At 37.5% G+C, this 18,401-nt stretch overlaps 1 protein-coding gene across 1 annotated transcript in view; it reads left to right on the forward strand.

Moving 5' to 3' along the window:
* Positions 1–18,401, forward strand: part of LOC106088479 (acetylcholine receptor subunit alpha-type acr-16) — a 351,721-nt gene that overhangs the window by 15,409 nt on the left and 317,911 nt on the right. The window lies entirely within an intron of this gene.

An 18,401-nucleotide genomic window follows, 5' to 3' on the forward strand; every position in this document is an offset into this window, starting at 1 on the left:
GATTGATTTATATGGGATCTACATCAGGCTAAAGATTGATTTGGACAATACTTACCATGGATGTTGGATGTCATATCAAAATGTGCTACGTGCAAAGTTTCAGCCAAAAGTTAATGATAATTGCGCCCTCTAGAGGCTCAAGATGTCAAAAAAGGAGATCGGTTTAACGCGAGCTATATCAGATAGTAGACCGATTTGTATCGTACTTGGCACTGTTGTTGAAAAAGTCAGCCCAGTCTGATAACAATTGCGGCTTCTGGTAAATCAAGAATCCAAATTTGAACCGATATGGCCCATTTGCAGTTCCTAATGACCTACATCACTGAGAAGTATCATTTAAAAATATCCCATTTTTTAAAAAATATAATCGGGATATCTGTTTATATGGGATTATGTACAGATTATGTACTGATTTGGACCATATTTAACACTTATGTTTAAGGTCATATCGTTTAGCTATATCGGATAATATTTGGTCCCTCTAAAGACTCAAGCAGTATAATCGGGAGATTGGTTTCTATGGGAGCCATACTTGGACAGTTATTGGAAGTCAAAACTAACCACTTTATGCTAAATTTCAGCTAAATCAGTTAATAATTGCGCCCTCTAGCGGCTCAAGAAGTGATTATCCGAGATCGGTTTATATGGGAGTTACACAAGTAAAGAACTGATTTGGACCATGGCCGGCGTAATTGTTAGAAGTCAAAACCAACCACTTCATGCAAAATTTTAGCCAAATCGGGAAATAATCGAAATCGGTTTAAATGGGAGCGATATCAGGTAAATGAACCGGTGTAGACACACACAGTTGCTGATGGTCACACCAAAACAATTCATGCCAAATTTGAGACAAATCTGATAATAATTGCGCCCTCTAGCGGCTCAAGAAATGAAGATCCGAGATCGATTTATACGGGAGCTATATCGGGTAATGAACCGATTTGGACCATGCCTGGCACAATTGTTAGAATTTAAAACAAAACACTTCATGACAAATTTCAGATAAATGGGATAATAATTGCGCCCCGTTAGAGGTTCAAGAAGTCAATATCCGAAACAGGTTTATATGCGAGCTATATGAGATTATGACGGTTGGATAAAATTTGCGCCCTCTAGTGGCTCAAGATGTCAAGATCCGAGATCGGTTTATATGGGAGCTATATTAGGTTATTTACCGATTTAAACCATACTTGGCCCAATGGCTGATGTCAGAATAAAGCACCTGGTGCAAAGTTTCAGCACAATCGGTTAAGAATTGCGGCCTCTAGAGGCTCAAGAAGTGAAAATCCAGTATAGGTTTATATGGAACCTATATCAAAATGAGGACCGATATAGCCCATTTTCAATCCCAACCGACTCACAATAATAGGAAGTATTAGTACAAAATTTCAAGCGCATAGCTTTATTCCTTCGAAAGTTGGCGTGCTTTCAACAGACTGATGGGCAAACGGGCGGACAGACCTAGAGACATTGCTAAATTCACTTTGAATGTCAAGACGATAAAGAATATATATACTTTATCGGGTCTCAGATCAATATTTCCATGTGTCGCAAATGGAATGACGAAATTAGTATGCACCCTATCCTATGGTTGAGGGTATAATTACAAGAAGAGTGAGCAGGAGCCCATCTTTCAATTGGAATTTTTCTTTCAGCTATCCTTATGACACAGATCTCTGACTGAAATAACGTACTCCCAATCCAGTTTTTAACTCCATCTTGAAGCCATCAGTGAAGACCAAGATCTCCACAGTCTTCCCCATTCATCAGTATTCCTTTTTCAAAACAGTTTCGAATAGAATAATAGGCTCAGATACTGGACCCCGCCCAAAGGCTGGAGTCTAAAAACTGTTAGGTCATATCTCGGAGTCAAGAGGGCCAACACTGTATTTCCTGGGGTCTTTGACAGTCTTCCTAATGACCTCTCCATTTTTTCGTTGACAGTCGGCAGAAAATTGCTTCGAAGTACGACGTCTTCAACAACTGTAAGATCATCCCGTCCAAAAACTGGAGTCTAAAATCTGTTATATCTCGGAGTGAAGAAGACCAACTCTGTATTTCCAAGGTTCATCCTCAACTCATTTCTCTTAACCTATCTCGACAGTCTTCCTAATGACCTTTTCATTATCTCGTTGATAGTCGACAGAAATTTGCTTCGCAGTACGACGTTATTTGCATGTGCAGTAGTACGACTTCATTTGCATATGCGGTATTACGATATGCATTATAGGTCTGACAACTGCAGTGTATACCCAATTCATGACACGCGATCTAAGTCTCCAACGTTTGCCAATGGCTTTCTTGCAGGTGTATAGGGCAAGAGTGGCCTTTCTTGCCCTTTCCAAAATGTTGGATTTGAAGTTATATTTGCTGTCCAGAAAAAAAAACGCAGGTATTTTGAGCTTTCTGTACATGGATCATTCTGTCCACCCAAGGAGACAGGTTCCACTGCAGGCAACTGGTATCTCCTGCTAAAAGGAACTACTTCTGACATGCACGGATTTATACCCACACCACTTTCGGTAGCCCACTTTGCTGTTGCACTTAGAGCTTCCTGAAGTATATCTCTTAGAGTTCTGGGAAAATTTCCCCTAACCGCAATTGCCACTCAGCATACGCGACCACTTTTACGCCTTTTTCTTCCAGAGACAATAATACATTGTTAATGGCTATATTCCAAAGTAGAGGAGACAGTACACCTCCTTGAGGTGTTCTTTTACTGACCCATTGTTTTAGATCCACAGATCCCAAGTTTGCCGCAATGCATCTTTTAGTAAGTTAGTTATTAATAAACTTTCTTACGATAGAGTTGATGTCTAGAAACTTCAACTCATTCATGATTGACGTCGGTTTTACATTATTGGAACCACCTTCAATGTCAAGAAATGTTATATTCCTTTGACAGCGAGAGAACCCTCTAGGTAGCCAACTAGGTTGTGAAGGACTGTTTCAGTGGGTTTGCCTTTACTATCTGCATGCCGCTGCCGCGACAGGCGTTCTCCAGGGATCTTTGCCCTAAGATATGTTTCTATCAACCTCTCAAGAGTCTTCAGCATAAAGGATGACAGAAAAAACTAAAAACTTTCGCCTTCATGTGGAAGGGTTTTCCAGCTTTCGGAATGAAAATGACCTTCATCCCTCCATCTCACAGGTATATAAGACATTCTGATACAAGCAGAGTATATCTCCCTAAGCCAGAGAACCAGTCTTTTAGACACAGGTTGATAAAAGATTCTTCTCCTTTCGCCTATACTATAGAGAACCCCAAAGAGTATAAAATAGCTCTTATTTGAGCTGGTTTTGACGATTTACCTTCTAAATGTACTTAAGGACAAAATTATCTTCATTTGGAGGAAAATTAACACAAGTTTCACTGCCCACAAAAGTATGCTTTAAATAAATACATTTGTTGCTATAACACTTCTATAGTGTTGTAGCACATTTTAAATGATTGTTATCTTCAATTCTTACTAGGCCATATTATAACTCGATTTGACTCAAATATAGTTTACTCAAATATAGACAAGAGACAAGTAAATATAGCAAGAGACATCTTGCTGAATATTTTCAAAAAACTATCCATGGTGAAGGGCACATATTAGTCGACTTTGTCGAATTCTTTTTTTATTTGTTATTTATTACATTTTTTATTTGAATTAGTTTTTATTGAGAAATACTCAAAAACAAAACAAACCATAACAAGTGTCGCAATATAAATGAAATTTTCAATTATATAAAATAAAATTACATTTGTTTTTTTTTTCTTTTGTTTGTAAATGTCTTTATAATAATTTCTATAAGTTGTTTTTATAAGAAATTATTATTGTATGCATATAAAATATTTCCACACACATACACACAAACCAATATTTTAACTATCAAACATATATATATATATATATATATATAAATTGCTGGGTACATGTCATTGTTGTGATTAAATAAACAAAGCGAAAAAAAACCAAATGAATTAATTAAATAATGATGAGAAAAAAATGCAGAAAATAACATAAAATTAATTAAATTCAATAATCATACAAGAAATAACAAAAATTGCATGCTAATTATAATGATGGATGTATTGAAATTATACAAAAATTATCAACAAAACCATGTGATAGAATAAACAAGCAAAGCTGAAAATGAAATTGAATCAACAGCTCAGAACAACATTAATTGGCCTTTTTATTAACCAATGAATACGAATATGGCGTATATGAGCCGCCTACACAGAGTCCTTGTCAGTGTGATATTGAATTAAACACTTGATTGAAGGCAAACTTATGATGTGTTGACATGATGTTCCACACAAAAAAAAAATAATAATTAATTGCAAAAAATGCTAAATAAGACAATTATATATTCCAAGGGCCAATGTCAATTATTACCACATAAAGTTAAATAAAAATGGTTAGCATTATCGAAAATGTATGAAGGTTTGTTTGTCTTATTGAAAATCATATTTTATTCTGTTAACAAAAGAAAACAAATAATATTATTGATAATAACTATGTTGACTTTCTTAGTATCTATTTATTCTGCCATATGGTTTTAAACTATAAGTATATTTATAATAATCTTAATTAATTTTTAAAAACCCGAAACTAAACAAAATAACACATCCTATAATATTTCTCTGAAAAAGTGTTCATTCGACAATTACAATATACAGTTAATATTTAAAAATAATACTATCAATATCAGAGTATTGAGTTAAAAAAAATAAACTCTCTATACAAGAAGAACAAAAATTTTGAAGAACAATTTAAAAGTAAAACAAGTAAAAAAGGCGTTAAGTTCGGCCGGGCCGAACTTTGGATACCCACCACCTCGGGTATATATGTAAACCACCTTTCATCAAAATTCGGTGAAAATTTCATACCTTATACTCATATACCTCATACCGATCTGAACTATATACGACACGGATGTCGAAAAGCCGAACATAAGTCACTGTGTCAAATTTCAGTGAAATCGGATTATAAATGCGCCTTTTATAGGGCCAAGACTTTAAATCGAGATATCGGTCTACATGACAGCTATATCCAAATCTGGACCGATTTGGGCCAAGTTGCATAAACATGTCGAAGAGCCTAACACTAAGCACTGTCCCAAATTTCGGCGCAATCGGACAATAAATGCCTCTTTTATGGGCCGTAAACCTTAAATCCAGAGATCGGTCTATATGGCAGCTATATTCAAATCTGGACCGATCTGGGCAAAATTGAAGAAGGACGTCGAAGAGCCTAACCAAACTCACTGTCTCAAATTTCAGCGACATCGGACAATAAATGCGTCTTTTATGGCCCCAAAACCTAAAACCTAGATATCGGTCTATATGGCAGCTATATTCAAATCTGGACCGATCTGTGCGATATTGCAGAAGTATGTCAAGGGGCTTAACTTAACTCACTGTTCCAAATTTCGGGGACATCGGGCAATAAATGAGCATTTTATAGGCCCAAAACCATAAATCAAGAAATCGGTCTATATGGCAGCTATATCCAAATTTGAACCGATCTGGACCAAATTAAAGAAATATGTCAAAGGGCCTAACACATCTCACTGTCCCAAATTTCAGCAAAATCGGATAATGAATGTGGCTATTATGGGCCTTACACCATAAATCGGAGTATCGATCTATATGGCAGCTATATCCAAATCTGGACCGATCTGAGCCAAATTAATGAAGAATGTCGATGGGTCTTACACAATTCACTGCCCCGAATTTCATCAAAATCGGATAGTAAATGTGGCTTTTGTGGGCCTAAGACCCTAAACCGGAGGATCGGTCTAAATATATGGCAGCTATATCCAAATCTGAACCGATCTGGACCAAATTAAAGAAACATGTCAAAGGGCATAAGACAACTCACTGTCCCAAATTTCAGCGAAATCGGACCATAAATGTGGCTTTTATGGGCCTTAGACCCTAAATCGGAGGATCGGTCTATATGGCAGCTATATCCAAATCTGGACCGATCTAGACCAAATTAAAGAAACATGTCAAAGGGCCTAACACAACTCACTGTCCCAAATTTCAACAAAATCGGATAATAAATGTAGCTTTTATGGGCCTAAGACCCTAAATCGGCGGATCGGTCTATATGGGGGCTATATCAAGATATAGTCCGATATAGCCCATCTTCGAACTTAACCTGCTTATGGACAAAAAAAGAATCTGTGCAAAATTTCAGCTCAATATCTCTATTTTTAAAGACTATAGCGTGATTTCAACAGACAGACGGACAGACGGACGGACATGGCTAGATCGTCTTAGATTTTTACGCTGATCAAGAATATATATACTTTATAGGGTCGGAAACGGATATTTCGATGTGTTGCAAACGGAATGACAAAATGAATATACCCCCATCCTTCGGTGGTGGGTATAAAAAAGCGAACTCTACTTATGAACATAAATTGTTAACCTTGAAATCATAACTTCATTTTTCAGGATTGCTATTGAAAATACCAAAGAAAGTTAGCCATTACATCAAAAAAATCTGCTGAAATGTAAAGTTTTTCAATAAGGACTTGATAACTTTTTTTTATAACACACAATTCTTTGGAAATATTTCAAAAACATTATTATATATGGATGGAGCTCGACTTTATTCATATGACCAAAGTGGTGATGTCCACCACTTTGCATCTGTCAATACATTGGACCCAATTATCGATTACTCCGCCAAACATTTCTGCCGAAAAAGTCGCTATTAACCGAGCTCTTTCAACGTCGCCCAGACGGAGAACGTCGAGAAAAAAAACTACTAAAAAAACCAGTAAGGAAAGGCAAAAGTCGGGCGGGGCCTACTATATTATACCCTACATCACGGAGATATATGGAATATGTTGAAATCTGGTTAGACTTTTAATATTGCATATCATTGAAATATTGAATAGAATCACAGCTTTAACAAGTTAAAAGGCATTTAGTTCGGCCGGAGCGAACTTTGGATACCCACCACCTCGGGTGTATATGAAAACCCCCTTTCGGCACAATCGGGGAAAGTAGGACACGGATATTCGACACGGATATTGAGTGGGCTAATAAATGTAAGTCACTGTCGAATTTTGTATTTCAAATGAATTTGAATAAAAAACAAGCAAAAAGGCGTTAAGTTCGGCCGGGCCGAACTTTGGATACCCACCACCTCGGGTATATATATAAATCACTTTTCATTAAAATCCGATGAAAATAGCATACCTTATGTCCCATAGCAATGTATATCGAAATATGATCCGATTTAGACCAAATACTAATAAGTACGATCTGTGCCATTATGCAGAAGTATGTAACGGGGTTTAGCTCAACTCACTGTCGCAAATTTTGGCGACATCGGACAATCAATGCGCCTTTTATGGGCGTAAGACCCTTAATCGGAGGATCGGTCTATATGACAGCTATATCCAAATCTGGACCGATCTGGGCCAAATTGACGAAGGATATCGAAGAGCCTTACACAACTCCATGTCCCAAATTTCAGCGAAATCGGATAATTAAAGTGGCTTTTATGGGCCTAAGAGCCCTAATCGGAGGATTGGCCAATATGGCAGCTATATCCAAATCTGCACCGATTTGGACCAAATTGACGAAGGATGTCCAAGGGGCTAACAGAACTCCCTGTCCCAAATTTCAGCAAAATCGGACAATAAATGTGGCTTTTATGGGCCTAAGACCCTTAATCGAAGGATCGGTCCATATGGCAGCTATATCCAAATCTTGACCGATCTGAGCCAAATTGACGTAGAATGTCGAAGGGCCTAACACAACTCACTGTCCCAAATTTCAGCAAAATCGGATAATAAATGTGGGCCTAAGACCCTAAATCGGCTGATCGGTCTATCAGGACAGACGGACGGACATGTCTAGATCGTCTTAGATTTTTACGCTGATCAAGAATATATATACTTTATAGGGTCGGAAATGGATATTTCGATGTGTTGCAAACGGAATGACAAAAGAATATACCCCCATCCTTCGGTGGTGGGTATAAAAAAGCGCCCAATACTAATGAACATAAATTGTTAACCTTGAAATCATAATTTCGTTTCTCAGGATTGCTATTGAAAATACCAAAGAAAGTTAGCCATTACTGTAATGTACTCCGATGAAAATCTGTAGGAGATGTAAGTTCAGACTATATTCAATACTATCTCAGAACTTAGAAAGTCTTGATACTGCGGGAGCTTTCTATCGCTAACTTCAGTCGGGTGGACGGTTCGTGTCCCTTTCTCTCTAAGCCTCGTTCTTATTACTCAATTAATTTTTGTTACAGACTGCCTTTTCAATAAATTCAAACAAACAACATGAAGCTGATGGACGGTCATATAGCAAGAAAATAAAATAGAAAGTTTAATGGAAATGGCAAACGAAACAAGTAAAAAGGCGTTAAGTTCGGCCGGGCCGAACTTTGGATACCCACCACCTCGGGTATATATGTAAACCACCTTTCATCAAAATTCTTTGAAAATTTCATACCTTATACTCATATACCTCATACCAATCTGAACTATATATACGACACGCATGTCGAAAAGCCGAACATAAGTCACTGTGTCAAATTTCAGTGATATCGGATTATAAATGAGCCTTTTATGGGGCTAAGACTTTAAATCGAGATATCGGTCTACATGGCAGCTATATCCAAATCTGGACCGATTTGGGCCAAGTTGCATAAACATGTCGAAGAGCCTAACACAAAGCACTGTCCCAAATTTCGGCGAAATCGGACAATAAATGCCTCTTTTATGAGCCCTAAACCTTAAATCCAGAGATCGGTCTATATGGCAGCTATATTCAAATCTGGACCGATCTGGGCAAAATTGAAGAAGGACGTCGAAGAGCCTAACCAAACTCACTGTCTCAAATTTCAGCGACATCGGACAATAAATGCGTCTTTTATGGCCCCAAAACCTAAAACCTAGATATCGGTCTATATGGCAGCTATATTCAAATCTGGACCGATCTGTGCGATATTGCAGAAGTATGTCAAGGGGCTTAACTTAACTCACTGTTCCAAATTTCGGGGACATCGGGCAATAAATGAGCATTTTATAGGCCCAAAACCATAAATCAAGAAATCGGTCTATATGGCAGCTATATCCAAATTTGAACCGATCTGGACCTAATTGAAGAAATGTGTCAAAGTGCCTAACACATCTCTCTGTCCCAAATTTCAGCAAAATCGGATAATGAATGTGGCTATTATGGGCCTTACACCATAAATCGGAGGATCGATCTATATGGCAGCTATGTCCAAATCTGGACCGATCTGAGCCAAATTAACGAAGGATGTCGATGGGCCTTACACAATTCACTGCCCCGAATTTCATCAAAATCGGATAATAAATGTGGCTTTTGTGGGCCTAAGACCCTAAACCGGAGGATCGGTCTATATGGCAGCTACATCCAAATCTGAACTGATCTGGACCAAATTAAAGAAACATGTCAAAGGGCCTAAGACAACTCACTGTCCCAAATTTCAGCGAAATCGGACAATAAATGTGGCTTTTATGGGCCTTAGACGATAAATCGGAGGATCGGTCTATATGGCAGCTATATCCAAATCTGGACCGATCTGAGCCAAATTGACAAAGGATGTCGAAGGGCCTAACACAACTCACTGTCCCAAATTTCAACAAAATCGGATAATAAATGTGTCTTTTATGGGCCTAAGACCCTAAATCGGCGGATCGGTCTATATGGGGGCTATATCAAGATATAGTCCGATATAGCCCATCTTCGAACTTAACCTGCTTATGGACAAAAAAAGAATCTGTGCAAAATTTCAGCTCAATATCTTTATTTTTAAAGACTGTAGCGTGATTTCAACAGACAGACGGACAGACATGGCTAGATGGTCTAGACATGGCTAGATCGTCTTAGATTTTTACGCTGATCAAGAATATATATACTTTATAGGGTCGGAAATGGATATTTCGATGTGTTGCAAACGGAATGACAAAATGAATATACCCCCATCCGTCGGTGGTGGGTATAAAAAAGTAAGTCGAATACTTTCCAAAAGGCTACATTTGACATTGCATCCGAGATGTAAATGGGGCAATTAATTCATTACCCTCACCAACCAATTATGTCTAATTTAAGCATATGTCCATTGGACCCCTAACAAATAAAGGCACTACACTTTTATGACCTTATCTTCTCAAAGGAAAACATAACCAACGGATCTAGCACATCTTAGCAGATTTAGAAAAAAAGGTTCCTATGAAGTATATTGCCAAAGGAGAAAAGTATAATTGTTTACGAAATTCAAAACTCAGTTATTTTCACTTATAATCATTTACCAACTGACACGTGTATAATGGTTTAATCTTTGCACTATATATCTATGGAAAAAATTAACTAGGTTTTATTTGGAAAATTTCCAAGAATTTACAAAAAAAAAAAACAAGTAAGAGTGTGCTAAGTTCGGCCTGGCCAAATCTTATATACCCTCCACCATTGATCGCATTCGTCGAGTTCTATGCGCGATATCTCTTTTTAGACAAACAAAGAATATTGAATAAGAACTGTTATGCTATTGGAGCTATATCAAGTTATAGTCCGATTCGGACCATAAACGAATGCTGAACATTGTAGAAGTCATTGTGCAATATTTCAGTTCATTCAGATAAGAATTGCGCCTTGTAGGGGCTCAAGAAGCAAAATCGGGAGATAGGTTTATATGGCAGCTGTATTAAGCTATTGATTGATTCAGACTACATTAGACACGTATGTTGAAGGTCATGAGAGAAGCCGTTGAACAAAATTTCTGCCAAATCGGATGAGAATTGCGCCCTCTAGAGGTTCGAAAAGTCAAGATCTCAGATCGGTTTATATGACAGCTATACCAGATTATGGACCGATTTGAATCATACATAGCACAGTTGTTGAAGGTGATACCAAAACACTACGTGCAAAATTTCAGTTAAATCGGATGAGAATTGTGCCCTCTAGAGGCTCAAGAAGTCAAGACCCAAAATCGGTTTATATTGCAGCTATATCAAAACATAGACCGATGTAAACCAAACTGAGCGTAGTTGTTGGAAGTGATACCAAAACACTAGGTGCAAAAGAAGTCAAGACCCAAAATCGGTTTATATTGCAGCTATATCAAAACATAGACCGATGTAAACCAAACTGAGCGTAGTTGTTGGAAGTGATACCAAAACACTAGGTGCAAAATTTCAATAAAATCGGATAAGAATTGCGCCTTCTAGAGGCTCAAGAAGTCAAGACCCAAGATTGGTTTATATGGCACCTGTATAAAAACATGAACTGATTTGGCCCATTTACAATCCCATCCGACCTACATCAATGAAAAGTATTTGTGCAAAATTTCAAGTGTCTAGCTTTCCGCCTTCGAAAGTTAGCGTGCCTTTAACAGACAGACGGACGGACATGGCTAGATCGACTTAAAATGACATGACGATCTAGAATATATATTCTTTATGGTGCCTCAGACGCATATTTCGAGGTATTACAAACAGAATGACGAAATTAGTATACTCCCATAATATGTTGGAGGGTATAAAAAAACTAAATTTTTCAGCACATTACGAGCTTTAGCTTCATTATATATCGTCCTTAGATAAGCCTTACTATATATTATGAATAAGAGAATAGCTACGCTTAGTGGTGTAGGACGTTTTATAGTCGACGCTCATCTTTTGAATATTGTTTTATATATATGTGTTTAATTCTTTATATGCCTTTACTTTTACATACTGAAGCTATGTGTTATAACATAATTCTATTCGACTATTTTGTAAAAACAACCTTTTGGCAATTTTATTACTGTGAACCCCCTGAGGTATTGAGATTTTTGCTAATTAGTTGTGCCAATATCAATTATTTGATATTTTGCGATTTCACATATGCACCATCTGATGATGGTGGTGTATAATCTATCAATGTAGTCATTTAATGAAGATTACTTTACAAGGACATATGCCCACTTGCATGTGGGGAGTGCAAATATTTGCAAACATACGTATGCACACTTGCGAACAAGATGTTATTAACTAAATTGATATCAATAAGCATGTGCCTTGTCTATAAAATGATAAATCAAAGCAATTCAATTAATGACATAGTATATATCAACATATAATACATGCAGAGTAGTTTTAGTTTTGTGAAGGCCGATGTGCCTTCAGGTGTATAATAACTAAAGGGATATTAGTGTTGGCAAATTAATATTGATCATGTGATTACACTCGAGAAAAAGATAAATAGTATAACGGTATGGTTGAAATATTATTTCATTGAAAAATTTGTAAATTTCGAAGAAAAAAATTTTAAGAATTTAAAATATTATTTAATCGAAAGTTAACAAAACTTTTCGCTATTGAACGTCTCTATCCTTAACAAGAAAGAATTTAAATTGTTTATGGATATTCCTTTTAAAATAGTTAATGCATTCGATTAAAGTTTTAGATCGATGTTGTGGAATCACAAAGCCAGATTTTTTTTTAATAATTTTTATTACGATTGAGACACTCATCTAGTAATTTTAAAATAACGTATAGATTATTATTTAAACTACAAAATTTAGCCTAGTTCGATATCATGTTGTGGAAATAGTTCAGTAACTACATCCTTGTTTCTCCTCGGATTTATGGCCTCTTAAGGGACTAGATCCATTGGTATAGTTCTTTGGAGTCTTCTGGTGACTGGATAGTTTCGAACAACATGGTTTAAGTCAGAGTTAACGTGACTCTGTAGTTTGTTCGCATGTTCAGGGCGTGGATGGATATTTCTTCCGATATTGTCCTCACTCCTAAGTCTCTGTGTAGGTCGGTGTTTCGTATGTACCAATGTGCATTAGCTTTGGCACAAAGTATTAAATTTTGAATTTTTTGAATCTTTTCTATTCCTTTCTTGGCAGCGCAACCCCAAAGCTGTATTCCGTAGGTCCATATTGGTTTGATCATTTGATTATACAAAAGAAGTTTATTTTGAGTCGATAATCTGTTGTCAACTACCATCCAGTACAACAAGGAGAACTTTATTTTTATTTCCTTATTTTTTTCTTCACGTGCTCTTTCCATTTAATTTTTGTGTCATTTCCGTTGTGAAAAGTATGTGGATTGACTTATTTTCGTTTAGATTCATTCTCCATTAGTTTATCCAAAATAAAATATTTAACAGAGCTGCTTGAAGTTTATTTGTAGCTTCAGTTTCAGTATTGGCAGTCGTAAGAATTGCAGTGCCATCGGCAAATGTTGCAATTGTTGCATCAGGGGGTTTTGGCATATCACTGGTGTAAAGAGGGTATAAAACAGGGCCTAGGACACTCCCTTGAGGTTGTTCCAGCCTGTTTTCGGTTTCAATTGTGAATACTTATTTTCTATTTTTTAGTTTGGTTAAGAGCCCTTGATGCCAAACTTTGTCAAATGCTTGTCCCACGTCTAAAAACACGGTAGAGCAGATGAGTTTATTTTCAATGGCTCTTTCGGCTATATCAACTATTCGGTGAACTTGTTGTATTGTTTAATGATTATTTCGGAATCCAAACTGATGGTCTGGTATGAGAAGCCTACTTGTTAATAAGGGAAGCAGTTTTTTTAAGACCAAATTTTCAAAAATCTTTAACATAACCGGTAGTAGCGATATCGGATGGTATAATGTTATTTCATGGTCAGGTTTTTCAGGTTTCTTGATTACGATAGGTTAGGATAGGTTGAAAAGAAGGTGCATATATTAATCGGCCCCATGCCACTATGGACATACACCTAAGGCAGTAATCGGCTTGTTGTGCGCTCTAAAAACTATAAACTAACCTCTAAAAAGAAAATTTTAAGTTAGGAATTCCGTGCTACTTACCAAATTCTTAATTGTTTTCAATACCACTCCCCTAAGTTGGTTCATGCCTGGTATTGTGTCTCCACCAAATTACCGGTATCTGTTGTACCCAAAAGCCGCGCAATGACAAAGGAAATGCTCCAATGTCTCATCATCTTCCCCGCATTTCCTACACATGCTATCACTTGCTGCACCGATTTTACATAAGTGAGCTCGTAGTCCTATGTGTCCCGTTATGATACCAATAGCCATACTGACCTCCTTCTTGCTTCCTTTCAGTAATAGCTTCGTATTCTCACGATCTGGATCCCCCATAGGATTTTCTCCGTCCTACCGACCGTTTCGCTGTTCCACAATGTTGCATGCGCATTCGTCGCCCACTCTCTTAACTAGGACTGAGTCGACCCGAAAGGCTTCGGGTTAACCAAGTTTATTGACGGCAGTCTTCTAGCCTTCACCTCCAAATCGTCTGCCCTTTCATTTCCCCTTACTCCGGACCGTATTATAGTCAGGCAGTCTAAAACAGATCTCAGTCCCAGGGTTCTCAATGTAAACCCCAGGCCCATTCTGTCCTCTAGCTTTGATCCATCCGTGTAACATGATCTCCCAGATGGCAATACTGGGGTTCCGTCAATCCAAGACTGTGCCGATGGCAACAGTGCCTCGCACTCGACTACAATGTTCATCTCAGGTATCCGATCGAAAACCCTTCCACTTCCTTCCAGGTTTCCTATCGTCGCCTCGATTATACCGCGATGGTATGAGCTGCTCCCATCCTCAATCCATTCTCCCATCGCCTTAAGTCTCATAGCCGCAGTGGCTGTCTCAAACTTAATCTGTATGTCAATGGGTCGAATATCTAGTATTGTCTCCAGTGCGATAAGGACCACGCCCACTAGCGTGGTCCTTATCGCTCAGCCTATGCCAAGACAACATGTTCTCTGAACCTGTTGTATGGTTCTTATATTTTACTTTTTCTCCATAGCAGTCCACCAAACTACTGAGGCGAAAATAAGTATTGGTCTAATCACGTTCCTGTAGAACCAGTGGACTATCCTAGGATTCAGGCCCCATTTCGAGCCTACGGCCCGTCTACATAGTGCCCAACATCTGTGAGCCTTCTCAGTATGCTCCTGAATTTGCCACTTCCAATTCAGTTTCCTGTCCAAGATCACAGCTAAGTATTTGACCATGTCAGATATCGAAATCGTCTTATTGAAGAAACGTGGTGCGTTAAATTGGCGCACCTTCGTCTTCTTCGTGAACAGTCATATTTCAATTTTCTCTGGATTAACATTGAGACCTCTGGGTCTAGTTCAGTCAGAGCTAACGTGACTCTGTAGTTTGTTCGCATGTTTCAGGACGTGGATGGATATTTCTTCCGAAATTGTCCTGGGTATGGGTATGGGTATGACTTGTAGTAGGAGTACTATCCCATGCAGACGTTTGTATTGCGTTGATGAAATTTGTCAAATCTTCATCAATTTGATCTTTGGTTCTAAGTGGAACCTCTAGTTCAATTTTTTCTGACAGTATATATTTGAACAAGTAAAAGCGTGCTAAGTTCGACCGGGCCGAATCTTATATACCCTCCACCATGGATCGCATTTGTCGAGTTCTTTTCCCGGCATCTCTTCTTAGGCAAAAAAGGATATAAGAAAAGAGTTGCTCTGCTATTAAAACGATATCCAGATATGGTCCGGTTCGGACCACAATTAAATTATATGTTGGTGACCTGTGTAAAATTTCAGCCAATTCGTATAAGAATTGCGCCCATTGGGTCTCATGAAGTAAAATAGAGAGAACGATTTATATGGATCTGTATCGGGCTATAGACCGATTCAGACCATAATAAACACGTTTGTTGATGGTCATGAGAGGATCCGTCGTACAAAATTTAAGGCATACCGGATAATAATTGCGACCTCTAGGGGTCAAGAAGTCAAGATCCCAGATCGGTTTATATGGCAGCTATATCAGGTTATGAACCGATTTCAACCATACTTGGCACAGTTGTTGGATATCATAACAAAATACTTCGTGCAAAAATTCATTCAAATCGGATAAGAATTGTGCCCTCTAGAGGCTCAAGAAGTCAAGACCCAAGATCGGTTTATATGGCAGCTATATCAGGTTATGAACCGATTTCAACCATACTTGGCACAGTTGTTGGGTTTCATAACAAAACACGTCGTTCAAAATTTCATTCTGATCGGATAAGAATTGCGCACGCTAGAGGCTCAAAAAGTCAAGACCCAAGATCGGTTTATATGGCAGCTATATCAGGTTATGGACCGATTTGAACCATACTTAGCACAGTTGTTGGATATAATAACAAAACACGTCGTGCAAAATTTCATTTCAATCGGATAAGAATTGCGCACTCTAGAGGCTCAAGAAGTCAAGACCCATGATCGGTTTATATGGCAGCTATATCAGGTTATGAACCGATTTGAACCATACTTGGCACAGTTGTTGGATATCATAACAAAACACGTCGTGCAAAATTTCATTCGAATCGGGTAAGAATTGCGCACGCTAGAGGCTCAAGAAGTCAAGACCCAAGATCGGTTTATATGGCAGCTATATCAAAACATGGACCGATATGGCCCATTTACAATACCAACTGACCTACACTAATAAGAAGTATTTGTGCAAAATTTCAAGCGGCTAGCTATACTCCTTCGGAAGTTAGCGTGCTTTCGACAGACAGACGGACGGACGGACGGACGGACAGACGGACGGACATGGCTAGATCGACATAAAATGTCGCGACGATCAAGAATATATATACTTTATGGGGTCTCAGACGAATATTTCGAGTAGTTACAAACAGAATGACGAAATTAGTATACCCCCCATCTTATGGTGGAGGGTATAAAAAGTACCAGTATGTACGGTTATTGGAGAGAAAGCTTGGTGTTTATTTTTCCACAAATTTATCACTGACTGTCATTATCACTGCAGAATGATCGGATGATGATGATGAATGCAGTTGTATTTTCAAGGTAAATAAAGTTTTTAGGTATATTTTTAGTAACAAAGAAATCAATCAAGTCTGGAATTCGTTGCTTATTCGATAGCCAATAAGTAGGCTAGTTTCCTGAATAAATTTCACATTTTAGAGTTCTGCATGCTATGTGAAGTTGGTGTCCTTTCGATGTACATAGTTAATCTATACAAAGTGGTTTTGTAATCTTTTTAAAACGTCAATGGAGTGTTCGCTTTTAATGTTATGCCTTGGAGGTGAATATATATCACATATTTTAAACGTTGTATTATTTTTTAAGCTAACTGACACACATGCAATTTGAAACGCCCCGTTCTCTAATTTTTCCTCTTCTTGATGTTCAATATAATTTTTGATTATTACTGAAGCTCCTCCTCTCGGTCTTTGGGAAGAATGAACTGCATTGTAAATCATATACCCTTTGACATTGACATTGTCAGAATAGCGTACAGATCATTGCGGAGTATTACATATCTAAAGGCCTCACCAATGACGCCAAAATCAGTGAGCGGATAACCAAAAATTTTCAAGGTTCTCACCAACCATTCAGAATCGTTTGATTACATTCCAACCTAAGAGCTGCTATGGCCTTCAATATTAAAAAAAAATCACATATTACTTGTTTTCTTATAAATTTCGCAAAAAATATTTATAAATGTTTGTCCTACTCTCCATTGAAAATACAGGATCTATTTTGCATGGGTCTTTCGTTAAGTACATAAACATTAATAACATTAACATAATAATTACTTATGAATAAACATCATTTGGTTGAAATGCAAATTAATGCCATTACATTACATAATTAGGAAAGTTTTAATCAGAATTTATGATGAAGTGGAAATAAATTATAAAGTGCAATACACTGATTTCAACAATTATTTATAGATTTTGTTCGATGATTGTTAAGGGAAATTAAATTACACACATAAATTAATAGTAGATACCTTACATGATACTCTACATTATTTATATGTGAAATAGAAGCTGAACAAATGATAAAATTACTAAATAATAAAATATTCCTCCAAGTCGACTACTCGCTTAGAAGCCGATTACTATTATATTGGGCAGATTCATATCCGCACTCTCTTTTCAACTTAACCATTGCATTTTCAAATGTGTCTGGGTGCATAAGGAAACTGTAACGATAGGGTAAGCTCGCCGGGTCCGAGAGTTCACCACAGAAATTTATTGATTTCGAAATAGAACAGAAGAGAGTGTTGGTTTTACCTTAGCTTTTTTGATAGGCAATGAAGTTCTTGTTTGAACCGTTGAGTGGATTGGACGTTTTGTTATTTCGCTCCGTAAGAATTTTTCTGTAATTCGTAATAGGTCATTATTTTTGAAGAAAAAAAAAACATTAAGTCACTCAAGGACTGCTTCGATAGTGTCATCCAGGCGGTTTATGATCTGCATCTGTTTCCAGTGGTGCTGCTTACCTAGGAATAATTGGAGTGGGATAGTCAATAGACTGTCATAAGTATACCCCGATGTTATTACGGAATTTTCTGGGTCTATTCCAGTTTCTGACGATGAAGGTATCGGGGTCGATATAAACTAATTGCCTTCGGT

The sequence above is a fragment of the Stomoxys calcitrans genome, chromosome 3 (genome assembly GCF_963082655.1).
Source record: "Stomoxys calcitrans chromosome 3, idStoCalc2.1, whole genome shotgun sequence".
Taxonomy (NCBI): domain Eukaryota; kingdom Metazoa; phylum Arthropoda; class Insecta; order Diptera; family Muscidae; genus Stomoxys; species Stomoxys calcitrans.